Source organism: Corvus hawaiiensis, chromosome 12 (assembly GCF_020740725.1).
Source record: "Corvus hawaiiensis isolate bCorHaw1 chromosome 12, bCorHaw1.pri.cur, whole genome shotgun sequence".
NCBI lineage: Eukaryota > Metazoa > Chordata > Aves > Passeriformes > Corvidae > Corvus > Corvus hawaiiensis.
In genome coordinates, this window is record NC_063224.1 from 20,769,358 (window position 1) to 20,783,266 (window position 13,909).

Sequence of the window (13,909 nt, forward strand, 5' to 3'; positions counted from 1 at the left end):
TAAAATAATGGTTCCCAGTTACACGATGGCCCAGTCAAATGTCTGTTGATTGACAAACCACCATCTCAGAGATCCTGAGCAATTAACTGAGTATATAGTTTTACTTGGAGGGGAGGGGTGGGAGGGGGGCTCAGCTTATGTCTAGTGATTGCATGGGAAGCACAACTGCAAAAGCTCTTCTGTTTCTGCCACTTGGTACAACCTCTGCTGCTTGCCAGCACTGAGTGAGCCCTCAGGCATGGGGCTTTGCCTGGCATGGTTCAGACCTCCACCCTGGAACTGCAGATGCAGTGCCCAGGCCCTGCTTGCCCAGGGCACTGGGGTCCGGGAGTGCCAGGCACGAGTGGTGTCTTGAGAATGACATCAACAGTGAGACACTGCTGCTGGGTTTCACTGGGTTAGCACAAGCTTTTTCACCCCATTAAAGGCTTTGCCTTTGGGTCTTCAACCTGAAATCTACCCAAGGTGTTAGTAGGTGGAGGTTGGTACCGCCTGCTGGTGTTCAGCTGGAAGATGCTGGGTGACACCATGAGAGTGCCAGTTTGCTGGGGACCCCAGCAATGGGGAAAAGGGGGCTGTGACCTTCTGCTTCCCTGCCAAAGTCACAGTCTCCATGGCAAGGTTTAGCTGCAGCAGACAGGGGAGAGAAGAACCATGTCTAATTGCTTTCAGGAGCAGAATGATGTCTTCAGACTGCAGTGACACCCAGCCTTGACCAGCACTGAGCAATTGAAACTGCCAAAGAGACACCAGATGAACCCAGGAAAAGTGAATGGCCATGATATAAAATATGAAATGAGCCAAAAAGGCAGAATCTTACAGTAACACTAATGTAAACACTCATCTGTTAAGAAGTCAGCCAGCTTTTATCTTGTAGCAGGAAGATTGTTTTTGAGAACCTTGCGGAGTCAAATGAATTCATGAACCTCCATACCAAGGTGCAATCATTAGTCAGTAAATGAATTACACATAATTATCTGCTTTGTATTTAATTCACTTGGCTTCCAGTTTCTTACTCTTCATACAGTGAAACTCTCTCTCCCTCTCACACAAACACACTCTCCATGGGCAGGAGGTTTTGGAGGGCTGCCATCATCCTGACTCACGAATCAGGCTCCATGATTCGAATGATATTTATCTAAGCCTGCAAACAAAGAAGATGGCTATGTGTCCAATGAGAGAATAATTATTGTTATTATGTTTATAGAGCAACAAAGTTGGGAGTTAGGACCCTGGGGGAAAGGCAGCAGGAAGGGCAAGCTGGGCAGAGGCAGGAGTCTGTAGGCAGTGGTTCAGGGCAGGCTTGTGCCAAGGTTCCCTGCCTCTGAGTCACCTCTGCCAGGAATGGCCCAGCAGCCAAGGGCAGTGGCCAGGTGATGCCTAGCCCAGCAGAGATGCTTGCTGGGAGCTGCCAAGACCACCTTCCCAAGGGTTCTTGCCATGATACCAGGAAAACACTGGCCCTGCAAGGTATTTGGCAGTGGCTGAAGGGAGTTGGGCTTGGCACAGAGCACTCCAGACAGCTCAGCCACTGTGAGGATGAGGGTGGGGGTGTGCCAGTCTGCAAGTGATCCAGCCCTGGCTGCACGGGGTAGCAGCGCTGACAGAGCAGCCTCCTGCTTGCAGCAGATTGTATGTGTTCTTTTCTTATGCAGAAGTCAGCTGTACACCTACATCCACAATTACTTTAACTTACCTACCAAGGAAAAACCCATAACAGAAAAAGCTTGTTTTGCAAGTAACAGCTGCCGCCACAGAAGGTTGCTTAAAAATAAAAATGTCCTTTGAAATGCCATGTGGGATCTCTGTGCTCCACAGTGCAAGGTTGGGCAAGGGAGCCCTGCTCCACCACTTGGGAGAGCTTTAGACACTGTGACAGTGGCAGTGTCATGTGTGACCCAGGCTTGATCCTGCCATGTTAGTGTTCTGTGTACTCAGGGCAGTGACAGTGAAGGGTCTGCCTGTCCCTTAGGACTGTCCACGACAGGTAATAAGTTTGCTACAACTAACAATTTGAAGCCCATATTTCTAAAATGCATCTACCACTCAAAAGGCTCATCTTGGCTGGGACTGCAAGTGTCCCATGAATTTAGAGCACACCCCATGCTGTGGTAGAAAGAGGGCCCCAGTCTCTGATGTGTGGCTGTTACCACGCCACGCACCTGCACAAAACTCTCGGGTTTTTTTGGGCCTGTGGAGACACATCTGACTTCTGGTGCATCTGTACAGAGGAATAATGTCTGGTAGCTTTTCATCAGCTCAGTACCAACAAGCAACAGCCTTGGCCATCACAGCTGTGGCGCTGGAGACCTTGGAGGACATCAGACTCTGCAAATGCTTTGGTTTAAGGACACAATCAGCTGTGGTAACGGCAAGCAGGTCTTCTGTCAAGAAAGTTGGGAAAAGTGTCATTTATACTTCCATTAACTCAGCTTCAGGATGGTAAAGTTTGAGCCACTTTGTAACTACCTCAAATCATCTTTAGGTTAACAACATACAGACAGAGAGACAGCAGGGCAAACAGCCAGATGAAAATGTTGTCTGGAAATAACAATTAATTTAGAATGAATCCTACACAGGGAACAAGACATCCTGTTCTTGTTATTTCAAGACCACTGTGAAACAGTTCCAGATTTTGTCCCTATTATTGGAAGGGAGGCAAAACCAATAACCTGGATAATTACTAATGCTTAAAAAAACCCCACTAAAAATGCAAGATAAATAACTTGATGTCCCTTCCAGCCAACCCAGTTTTAGAAGCAAGTTTTATCTCACTAGGTTCTTTAACTGATGATTATATCTGTGTTAATATCCTAGGAAGAAACATGGAAAGGCTTTGGCAAAGGACGAATTGCCAGCGCAATGACAGGCAACAAAACTTTGGATCACAGAGCATTTCTTAGAGGATGGGTATTGAAGTGCTGGATTTTTAAAACCATAGAAAATCTTGCCTACTTAATTTTCTTTTCAGAGCAACTTAAATTTTCTGTAGAAGGTTGAAAACACCTACATGCCAACATTAACATCCCAAAGGCAGAAAAAGGCTTTATAGGAAATCAGTCAAAACTATTTCTGAGACAATACTGGCCACAAGAAGGAAAGTGTGATTTTATGGCCTTAGTAAAAACTGGGAGCCCTGGATCAAGGCTTTCTTAGTCTCTCAAAACTGGCACCTAACCTTAAGAGAGCCAAACCACCTCTCAGTGCTTCAGCCTGCGTTGCTGGAGCAGCAATGGGACACTGGCTGCCTCCCTGCTACCCTTGGAGAAGCAAAGGACCTTGCACCGGTTACCTGAACTCACAGGAGCACTTAGCCCATATTTAGCATTGAAAGTTGCTGCTTCTGTTGCAGATTATTTTAGAATGGAGACAGATCTTTGTGCCACATACATATTTGTTTATTTAAATATCAGTTTGTTTGTCTATCAGTTGAACTTATAAAAATATTACTGCTCTTCAATGAATCACTATGAGGCATTTTAAGACCCTTGAATGGAGGAAGCAAACAAAGCCATATTACCAAGCAGGTAGTGAAATAACTAAGCACAAGATTTCATAAATATTATTGTGCATGCGGCAATTTCCACATCTTCCTCTGGCCCTCCCCGGTATACAGAGGGTTTATATTATTACTACAGGTAGAAAGTCTAGAAAGTAGCCAAACTTACCCTGTTTACAGTCCCTGAGCAATAATGCCATGAACTGGGGCCCAATATGGATGCCACATTTATTCTCTCTGAGAATAAATTATTCTCTCTGAGCTGACAGAAAACAGTCAAAAGAGCAGATTCATAAATCACTGCTTCATTATAAGTCACTGCATTTGTCAGTTTGTCACACCCATTCCAGCACACCTGGGACATGATGTGGTATTAATTTTTAATTTTTCTAATATTGCAACATGGATGGCAGCTGGCTTTGCACACCTGAGCATGGTCATATTGTCACATGTACCCCCAGACCACAGAGCAGTCATGCTCATCACTGTCAGACCCAAGGAGGTTTCTGATAAATGTTCTGCAGTTGCAGAGCACGGGACCAGCTGGGGCGCGGTGCTGTGGAACACGGCTGTGGAGCACATCCAAACACCACAGAGCACCAGCAAAGCAAGTTCAGGGCTGTCTGCATCCATCTGGAGAGATGTATTTTTTCAGCATAGCACAAGAACTTAGAATCAGGTCCATTTCCAGGGGGAGCACTGTTTATTTTGGTGCAAGATTAGTATGGGAAAATTCATTTCCAATTTTGAGAGAGGAATTTTCCCAGTTTACAAAGTTTTAAATTATTGTAAGTAACAAAAGAGCACAGATTCAGTAGCAGAAATAAGAATAAGGTGTACAGTTGCTGGATGTCTTGAGTTATACCAGTGAAGCCAACATAGTCTTTTGCAGAATGATTAATAGCTTGTGCTTGTGGAGATTTTACTTATTTTTAGTGGAGGTACTCCAGTAATCTTGAGTGTCCCAGGTTACCAGACCTGGGACAACTACATTGCTGGGCCATGCTCATGTGAGTTTTGGAAGCCTTAGAAGGGGACAGGGAGAACGAATGGAAAGAACCACATCCTCCTCAGACCACAAATCATGCCTGTTTGTACCTGAAAGACCATAAATTTATCTGTTTGCAAAGCACTGGCAGGTCGCCTGGGAACTTCCATTAAAAGATGTAGTTCTGCAAAGCACCTCACAGTGTCACAGGTGGTATCTTTAGTGTGCAAAGGAGAGCTCACAGCTCATGTCTGTGATTCAAAAAAAAATCTGTGATTAATTTGACCGCATTAATTTGTGTGTCATTTTCCTGTGAGGCTGTTGGTGTACTTCCTCCAGTAATACTGCAGTGCATTCCAGTTCCCAGCTTTTATATTATTCCATTTAGTTTTGTTGCACAACCCTTGCTCTAGGATGAACGTATGAATTCATATTTTGGTGGTGTGAAGCAATCTAGCCCTGACCTTGCCACGGTTCCTTACACACACATAAAGCGTCCTCTGAAGCCAGGGAGAGTTTGGCTCTAAAAAAGCTGATGGCAGGACAGGTCATGTCCTTTATATCCCAGGCAGGCAAAATCTGACTGTGTGCTCATGACTCCCAGGCCTTTCTAGCACCTTCCTGTCTGATAGGGAGACTCATAACCTGGGCTCCAATGTGCAGCTTTGTGCTGTGATCACACACTGTAAATTCGTGAAAGTGAGTCCACCCAGCACAACTAATGGGCACAGCTGTGAAATACAACCTTTTCTGAGGAACCCATTTCTGGCCCTGCCTCCTGCTGCCCCATGCCAAAGTAATGAACTAACCTCATTTACAATTGTTTTACTCAACATATGGGTCCCAGATAGAGAGAAATAGCCAAAAAAAGGCAAATTTAACTCAATATGGGAAAGTCCCCACTGCACTGGGTGTGGGTACTGATGAGCTTGGCTCTACAACAGAGAAAGGAGAAAAAGCCAGAGAGGAGAAAAGCCGAGCTGGGAGGGGCAGAAGAAGATTTTGTGTGTGCCTGGAAAGGAAACAATAGGACACGGGGAAGGAATTAAAAGAACCACATCCTTCTCTGCATCACAGCCCTGCAGTTTAAGTTACTCCCTCACAGTGGACCAGCCCGTAGTGCCCTGCTTCTCACATTGTTCCCCTGTGACTGCTGTGGTGAAGCTCCATCCCATTAGATGTGTCTCACCCAGGGACCATGAGGGCAGCAGTGCTCTTAGCATGTCAGATCACATCTCCCTCCTTCTTTGTGATGACATTTTGATGTGTTCCCTACCCATTCAGGCCTATTGCAAGCCCCTAGAATTAAGCACCAGCCCCACAAGCTCTGCTGAACAAAAGCCAAAAGATGTTCCTCCTTCCCTCTACCTCTGACCTCACAGCCAAACTAACCCTGCTCCATGCAGATAAGCTCTCTCTTTGGAGGAAGCCTCCCCACCCGTTGCTTCCCAGAAATGCTTCCTGGGGAAGAGCTACACAAGGGAAGGACAAAGACAAGATGGAATTTCCTTGCATGCTCTTGTACCTATGTCCTCTCATCTCTGCTTCCTCTAAGTTTCTCAAGCGTATTGTCTTGTTTGTAAACTGCTCTATGTCTTACTAATGGCAATATTGATTCTTTTCCATTATTGCTATATTCCATAACATTATTATTAATATTCACCCTTGTACACTCCATGTTCAAAGCATTTGCAACTACTTACTGCCTATTTCTCCCAAAAGCAGTGTGAGGGATGTCAGCATGAGAACCCCCACTCAGAAAATGGACCAGTCACTGCAGAGAGGGTAAGAGTGACCAGGAGCATCCTTGGCAGCTGAGTGTCTTTTGGGCTGAACAACCCAGAAATAGTTCTCCTTGATTCATGGTTCCCTTCAGAAACAAAAAATGTCTGCCAGTGCCCATTCAGTGAGTTACCTTAAGAACTCTCAGCCATATACAATGAACAAAAATGGTTTAAAAGAGGTGTTTATAAACACACACACACACATATGCACATGTATATATAGATAGATGGGTATACATACATACATACCCACCTAATGTATAATGTATAGCTGAGGTAGAGCTGCAAATCTACAATAACAAATTGTTTATTATATTGCAGATATTATATATGTCATGTATGTTTTATATTATATATACACATCCCTATGAGATATAATCAGGTTTCATTTTGCTTCAATAAGCCTTGGGCTATGGTCAAGGTAATCTATCTGAATATTTGGGATTCCCTGTTTGGAGGGGGAGCTATAAATGCCCAACTTCCCTGTCTCCAAAAAGCAGAGGAACTTTATCCCTTCCTCATAGCACCTGTGAGAGTATTGTGTTGCCATTAATCAAGAGAAGCCTAAAACAACCAGAGCACCACCATCCTCTCAGCTCTCTTAAGTCCTGTTTCTCTGAGGCCACACCACAATAAATAGGACTGCTGCCTGGAGACCTGCTGCTGCTGAGAGTGTGAAGGGACAGGTTACATACTTGGAAGTGTGCAGTGTCCTTCAGCATTTATTTGTTCACTGCAGAGAGAAAGTGAGTCATGAGAAACCTTAAGGTGCTGCACTCAAAACAAGGAGTGTATAAATGATTAGCTAGCAAGGGAAGGTCGGCTCTAGTCTTCCAAGTCTGAGCATGTTCCATTGTTGATGGCACATAAATAATCCCAGTTGAGCACCTGTGGTTGCGGGAGAACAGCTATCACCCTTCTAGTCTCTGACATGTCTCTGACTCATATAATATCATCAATGAGGCTGATCTCAGTTTTCTTAAAAAAAGGTAGTTAAGGTTACAGAAGTGATAAAAAATGGAATTATCCCGTTTCAGCATGCACACTTTTAACAAACAAACCAAAACACCTCCACTACATGGAGAGCCAAATGCAGGGATGGGAGATGGACCTGAATTCTGTTTACACTCGTGCAGCAATGCAATTAATCACCTTGTCAGATAAGATACAATTGCAGAATCTTTATTAGTGTGCTGGTGAAGTTGAAAGAGCATACACTGCCTGTTCTCTTCAGATCACAGGTTGAGTTTAAAGCATTTGCTGATAGGGAGAAAATCAACTGATCTCGTCAGTGAGCAAGAATGACTAGTGATTCACTTGGAGGTATCTGACAAGAATACTAAGATTTTTCCCAGAATAAACTACTGATTTTATAGAAAATATTCTATGAATAATGCCCCTGAGTATACTAAGTATGTAGTTCTTAAATGCACTGATACTTGTGGCATTGCATGATGAAGCCTCTAACTACTGTCCAAAGGCTGGAGGTCCCGCTATTGTCAGCAATATCAACTGTATCAACTATCCAGGACATTGTAGTAATTTCTTATCCAGCTTATTATGCAGTTTATTATCTGTGGCTGCTGTTAGACATCTCTGGCACCCATCTCTTGTAGAGATACCAAGTAGCTGAGTACCTTTTGTACTGGTACTAAGCTTTTCTTCAGATACTCTGCAGTAAATTGTTTATCATGAATTGAAGTTGGATGGGTGAGCTGCATCATAGAGATGGGGCAAATCCTTAATGGTGCAGAGAAACAGAAGCTTCTGTGGAGTGGGAAAATAAACATTCATGTATGTTTAGTCTACAGGTCTTATACTAAAATGTACATAAGTACTTTCACAGACATCTGCATAAGAAGGGACAGACTGCACAGCATTGGGTGAAATAGTAATTTTTTCAGCGTATTTCTATTTAGAAATTCAAGAGCACAATCCTACCACAGCCCAGCAATTAGAAACAATACCAGGAAAAGTGAAATATATAGATATGACAGACAACATAATCATCAGTCTGCCTATTCTCAGTGAGCTTCTCTTGCTCATTTTTCTTTCACCTGCAGTCAATCTGAGACACTTTGATCCCTATGTCCAAGCAGATATCTGGCTGAAAGAAAAGGAGTCAAGAGCCCACAGAGGTGCAAAGCCAAGGCCAAATGTTCTCAGTGAGCTGTGGGGGATGAAAATGGATGAGGCGCCCTGGACTGCTGGAGGTACCAGAGCAGTGAGAGCAGGGCCATGCAGAGCATGGAAGTGCTTGTGGATCAGTGGCTCCTGTCCCAGCTGGAGTAGGGCAGGTGACAACTGGGTGATGCCACTACAAAACCTGAATGTTGACCCATCCCTGCCCCTCCTTGCTCTCAGGCAGTGAGTGGCAGGAATGGTGACACTCCTGCCCTCTGACTGTAGGGAAGGATGGAGTTTCCATACATTTGGGTAAAGATCTGATGTGGGCCCATGGTCATACAAGCACACTTTCCAGCCTCAGTGCCCTCTGACTTACCAGCACTTCCTCTGCAGCCACCACTTTCTGTCTGGGGCAGTTCTCAGCTCCTCAGGTCCTGGCAGAGTGTGCCTTGCTTGTGATTTAATGAACTGTAGAATTAAATGCAATTTTTAATGAGGTTTAACTCTACACAAAACTGTACAAAATTCCATTAACTAATTCTGCATTTTTCCCTGTCTAAATACATCCATAGCTATACATCTTGTCTTAATGTAATATATTTCTGGATGTGGTCCATGCATCATTTTGATGTGAGAATCTTTAAATCTTATTTAAACAGACATTATCTGTGGAGTAGAAAATCCTTAATATGAACCATTCTTACCCCTCAGGATAGCTGAGATACAGGGGAGACATATTTTCTTCCATAGAGCAGTTATATTTTCTGGACCCCCAAAATCTGATATTGAACTGAAAATTGAACAAGAAAAGAGACAAGTCTCCTGCTTTGGTAACTGGATGCCAACTTCCTGCCTGTCAGAAAACTTTGATTAACACTTGACCATATATTGTTTTCAGATTTATTTATCTTTTTGCTTTCAAAATAAACTAAAATAACAGAAAAGGTCCTTGAAAAATAAGAGAAAATATGTCTGAAAAATGCCAGTTGTTGTACAAAGAACAGTGGGTGAAACTGGGAGACAGAATTTGCTTTGTGTGCATATGTGGGGAGTGGCAGAAGGAAGCAGGACCACTGAGGAACCATGATGCCATCTTCAAGTTATAAGATCCTCTTCTAAGACATTTCAACAAATGTTATATGCTGAGTTTGCATCATTCTTCTCTCCATTCTGCAATCACATGGATACTCACTTGTGCAGAAATAGCTGGGGCAAGGAGCCAAAACATAATGGCCTTGTTTAGACAGCTGAACTTCTGAAAAGGGTAAAATCTAAAATTAATTGTAAGTTCTGCCTGTGGACTAGGCCCACATATATACATTTTGCCTGGAACAGTATTTTTCATGTGCATTTCTACAGGCACAGTGAGTGCTGAAATCCTGGGTGTGCAGTTTACTCATGCAGAAATAATGAAGAGCAGTCTCTTGCCTGTTTTCTTCTTCAATAGGTACCACAGAGGACTGTGTTTCCAAAGCAATTGTCAGTGAAATGGTGTCTGCATCCTTTTGTGCAAAACAAAAGAACAAGACAGAACAGAATAAGTTACAAACTAATCAGAGGTTTGGAAGCTGCTTCAGATCTGCATACATTTAAATGAATAAATAACCAATTTAACTACTTAAGCAGTGCTATCATTCTTTGTTAGTGTGACCCTCATGCTTATGCTAAGTGTGTGAATGCTTTTATGCCAAGCAGACCAGTGTGTTAGAGAGAAGACTGGTGACTCACAGTTCCTTGTAATGAACTACACTGAAAAAGAAATTTTAAACCTGTAAACTCTGCCTTCATCACACAGGCACATTGCTATAACACAGCAGACTGGGAAAACAACTTCTCAGATAAATTTTTAACAAAGGCCATATATTTATTCCTTTTAAAAGACAGGAGGAATAACCCCCAAAAGTTGACCAAGCTATTTCTTTCTGTCCCCTTTGTTATTTTCCTAGTATTTCTGGACCTGAGTCAAAATGACAGCTGTCCACCCAAGCTTTCTCACTGATTTCTCTGGGGCTTGGATGGAACTTGCTTGTTACCAGCATTTGGTGCTGACCTCAGTCTGCCATCTCATCACCCAGGCTCCCAGGAAGTGAGAATAGAAGACCCCAAGCAACATGAGGAAAGAATTCAGATTAAAGTGGCCTGGGACAGGCCTCAATATAACTGATAGTTAAGACATGGCTTCAAAATCCAAACAAAGGGGGCATGTCTTGGCACAATATCCCAGTATATGTTTGAAGAGCATCATACACCATGAAACCAAAGGCTTTGGGCAGTGCTGCTGATTTAATAATACTAAAATAAAAAATGGAACTGTGATTGAATTTGAAATTTGACCATATTTTTTGTTCTGTCAACTTTGCTAGTATACATTACTGCTTCATTTTATTCTGGGAAAATAGGAAATACAGAAAAACCTTGAAAGTGTAACTTTCTGCCTGGACCTGCAGTGCTTCAGGCAGCTGTCTGCAAGTGGCCCAGGCATAAATCCTCTGTCTTCCAGAATGGCACAGAGGGCATCCCAGCCATTCCTAGACTTGCTAGCAATGCCTCATCAAGTCTTGCCGTGCATTTGGGTCCTGGCCCAGAACACATCCTCTAAACAGTGCTCCTTGCAGACCAGCAGCCTTCTATTCTCCCATCGCCTGTGTCACCTCCTATTTTTACAAAAGCTGTAAAGCACAAGGGAAAAAAAAGTCAATGACTGTTCCACTCATCTGGTAAGGCCTTGTGTATGAGATGGAATAGCACATGGCACCCAGAAGAACATCAAAAAACACAGCTCTATTTAAACCCCGTGTATTTGACTAAAGAAGTAAAACCAGGAAAAAACTAGAGAAAGAAGGTTCCGTTTAATAACCACAATAAACAGCTACTAACCATGTAGTAATCCAGAGGTTCCCACAGACCCATGAACTTTGCCAGGCCACTGGGGATATCCAGTGCTATCTTCTCAGGTGAGAGAGCAGGGGGAGCAGGGGTATTCCTCAGTTCATCCTTTTAGTCACATCTAGGAAATGCTTATTGTTGACAGCAAACCACAGCAAACACAAGGAGTGTTTTCTCTTCAAAGTGCTCTTTCACAATGTGCAAACCTACATTCAGGGAGGGAGGTGCGCCCAGCATAGTACACCCCCAAACTTCTGGATTTTAGGAGGATCAACCACCTTCTTTGTGGATATGCTCTGCCTTTGGGAGTTCTCTGCTGTTCCTTAAGGGCTGTGACTGCTCCAGGGAAGGAGGAAATTTTTTTTTAAAATCATGCTTTTAGGCTGGTGCTTTATTATGGGTGGCAATTTTTATCATCCTTTTGAAAGGGGGGGGGGTTCAGTGGACCTTTGAGGATTTGAGTGTTTGTATTTTTGTTTGGGGTCTTTCTGTTTGGATGAGACAGACTACAACATGGATTTGAAAAATAAGGTTTGTTAATACCCTGCTGGCTTTAAAAGAGAGGGTTTGGCATACACATCTTCCCTTTAGGGTTTTGATTTTTCAGGTATGAGCCCCATGCAGCAGAGGAGCCCGATTTGGCAGTAATGCAAAGTGTGGCACAGTGACACTTCTGTTCACACAAATCCTTGCACACACAGAATTTTGCTGAAGTGCAGGTAAATATTTAATAAAACTATAGCTGGACAAACTAAGACTCCAGTAATTGAAAGGTCGCTCCATGAGTGAAAAACTGGTATCAACATCATATTGCCATAAGCAGACCTATATCACTGTGGGTCAGGAGCCTGAACCCTGAGGGCTCAGCTCCTTGTAACAACATTGTGAGGTACTTTAGCTTAAAGAGAAATAAGCCTTCTGCCAATCAACCCCAAAATATACCTAACCACTGATTTCTGACCTCTGCATATTGATGACTCACCTGCTGTGTTTCTTATCATATTCCTGTTTTGGCTGCTTTCTGTTTTGTTTAGTAAACTCGGATGTGCTAAACAGTGCTGTAGGTCTTTTCCTCTCCATTCTCAGTGTCACTCTGTACTACATCGCTTCAGTGCCACTTCATACTGTGATGAGGAATAGTGCATTGACTGCAATGTATACTGCTCATGTTCTTCCTCACTGTTACAATGACTCATTATTCAGAGTATGTTTATGTAATATCATAAATACCAATCTCTGGTATTTATGCAGTATAGTATTTACTTGGGCAAGTTGCCACATGCACTAAAGAAGTAAACAAAGAGCCATTCTTCAGAGGGTTAAAAAAGTCTTAAAATGAATCCAATTTTCCTTCATAAGGCACTCCTTGTTATTTTACCTAAAGTGGCTCTTTAAGATACACAGTATGATAAAACACAATTCCTGGGAGACGTAATTATGGTTCCTAAGAGACTGGTGAATAAACAATCAGAAATAGAGTGTTTGTTTTCCCTAGGTTTTTCTTAACTATTAATGGAAGGCATAAAAAAAATTGGGGAGGAATGTATTGGGGTTGATAAATGGTAAAAAAGCTGAGGAGCATACTTCACTGAACACCCAGAACTTCTGCCTAAAAGCAGTACTATTTTATTTGATTGCAAATAATCCTACTTTGCTAATGCATTTGCAGTGAAGGTAAACACCACAGTGGATTCTTTGTTTCAATGGCACAATGTGTGTTCTAAAGTAAAGAGCTTGCCTTGTCTCACATTACCTTTAAGCATTAATACAAACAGCTTCCTTTGACTGAAGGTGACAAAATTTTCTGCATTGTACGAAATGTTCTGTCTGACACAAATTCCTAAGGAATGGCAGGGGGCCCCCCATCAGTACAGTGCTGAGCCATTGCAAGTACTTTCCTAGGAAATCAGGGACACTGCAGTCAACCTTACACACGTGTGGCCACTAAAAACCTAGAAGGTGGCTAAAGCTACGCTTGAATCAACAGCTGAGGAAAACCTCTTTGCCACCAGTGTATATCAGAATGCAATTGAGTCAGGGGCAGTATGGTCCCTATAGAGATATTCAAGTGATCCATCACGTAAAACCAGAGGCCACTGGTCACCTCTCTATATCAGTAAATCAGACTGATTAAACCAAGCTATTAATTCAAATTTATGGTGTGAATCTTCAACTCGTTGTCATTAGTAATATGTAAGTAAATGACAAACTTTGTTGGACCCTCACAGAAGCACAGCTTCACACCACAGATCCTGGACTTGCACCAGCATCTGCTACTGCAGATTTTTAATCTCATGGATATAATGATAAGGTCTTATTAGTTTTGTAGAAACAGACATAGACCTCACATTCCACCTGTGGCAAGTGGATGTCAGAGTAATAGATCACACTGCTGTAGTTAATAAATATTCATTTATGACCTACTAGTCTCCTTTTTAAAAAAAGAAAAGGCAACAAAAGTATTGATAAAGTCAATTTTGCACCAGATCTGAAGTAAATGCCATTTCAGGCAACAAAGCACACAGCTCATGAGTTATTGCCTAAATAATGGGCATCCCTTGCCTCTTTCTATCCTGCACATACAGATTTGCAAAAATGTCTACAAGAAAAATATATGCACAGATG

General features: G+C 42.7%; 1 long non-coding RNA gene across 1 annotated transcript; it reads right to left on the reverse strand.

Moving 5' to 3' along the window:
• Positions 1-1,809: 1,809 nt before the first annotated feature.
• On the reverse strand, positions 1,810-11,398 carry LOC125332275. The gene is made up of 5 exons (XR_007206424.1): positions 11,276-11,398; positions 10,813-11,067; positions 9,591-9,900; positions 8,775-8,866; positions 1,810-2,384 (listed from the first exon to the last, which is right to left on the reverse strand). It is a non-coding gene; the product is annotated as an uncharacterized LOC125332275 (long non-coding RNA).
• Positions 11,399-13,909: the final 2,511 nt, after the last annotated feature.